Genomic DNA, 1,713 nt, shown 5'->3' on the forward strand with positions numbered 1-1,713 from the left:
AAGGGTGGGAGGGGTAAGACGGGGCAATTGAAAGAGACAGATGGGCCAGGGGTAGAAAGTGAGACTGAGATGGGAAAGAAAAGGAGAGGTGTGAAGGTGCTTTATGGGATACTCGTGTTTCCAAGCTGCTGTCATCTCAGGATATCAAGTGCAGCTCGGGATTGGGATACTTTTTGGACATGACAGGGAGACGGGACCGGCAACCCAGCCGTGAACCCTCCGTGCCCTCTGACCTGTCTAACAGCTTCCTGATTGATGTGCCTCCAAGGACCTGAAATAGCCCCTCTGTCTCTTCAACACAGAAAAAAAAAATCACAGATTTCTACACCCAATCTTTAAGACATTCAGACAAAAACAGTGATAATTCACCTCAAGATCTGTCTTTCAATCATAACATTTTTAGCCAAAATTGAGTTGTTTTCTGGGACATAGTTTCTGCAGAGCAACCCCGCCCCCCTTCCCACTAGCTTACAACCCCTCACACCCCAGTGTATTTTTTATCATCACAAAATACACTTTTTTTCAAACTGAATTTTTTAGTCTGCTTCTGATTCACAGTGATTTGAATAAAGAAACACTCTGACATGAAATTATAAGTTTAGTTTTGTTATTATATGTCCTCTGTCATCAGAAAAAAAGCCACAAAAACATGTTAAAAACACCAAAAAACAATTTTTTTTTAAAAGTCACAAGGTTCACAGATGTAATTCCAGCTATAAGACAACCTTGAACAATATTTCCTTTGAAATTCATGAAATACTTCCTGACAAACACACAAATAATATATATTTATTTAGGTAAAAAATACAAATACTTCAAATGCTATTTTTTACTTTTACTATTCATCTTACTTATTTGTTATTGTTATTTTTGTAGGACAAACTGTAATAAAATTGTCTTTATTTGCCATTTTCGTAGCACTGGTAATGTTAGGTACGGACTGTGAGGGGCTGTAAGCTAGCGGTAGGCTAGATGGGTTGATGGGAAGTGGGGGTGGGGTTACACAAGAGGCAAAATTCTAATGAACTACTGCTGAAACTATGTCAAACATTTTTTTAATGGCTAAAACTGTAAAATCATAATTAAAAGACGCTAAAAATAGATAAAAAAGATGATTGTAAAAATTATTTTATACGTTTCGTTTCTCAGTTGATGTAGTACAAAAACACGCTACCAAGAAATAAGTCAAAAATTCCAGGAAATTGAAAAAAAATGTCTTTAAATGAGCAAAAAAAAAAAATCTGTGAAAATAAAGTTTATCTTCTCAAGAATACTAGTTCTAGGAAAACAATTATAGAGTTTAAGACTTACTGTCTTAAACTAAGATTATTTTACAGTTAAAAACAATGTCTAGGATTATATGTCTTGCAAGATATAATTTAAATGAAGGTTCTTTTTACTTTTGCAGATAAGGTTGTTATAAAGCCTTACTGCACATTCTGCATTAAAGTCTTACAAAAAAAATGTATGCTCTCTAAAGGAAAATAAAAAACATCAAACACAAAGAAAATATTGTAAAAATAAATACTAAAGTGAATTTACAGAAATGAGAATATTAGAACATCGATCAATGCACCTAATGTCACATTTTTAGAGTGAATAAAATGTACTTTTGTTCAGATATTTCAGAAAATATACTCCAGCAATGACTGATTAATTAAACAGTTTGTTGGTAAAAATGTTACAGAACTTTTGCTTTTATCCAAACCACTT

The sequence above is a fragment of the Oryzias melastigma genome, linkage group LG24 (assembly GCF_002922805.2).
Source record: "Oryzias melastigma strain HK-1 linkage group LG24, ASM292280v2, whole genome shotgun sequence".
NCBI lineage: Eukaryota > Metazoa > Chordata > Actinopteri > Beloniformes > Adrianichthyidae > Oryzias > Oryzias melastigma.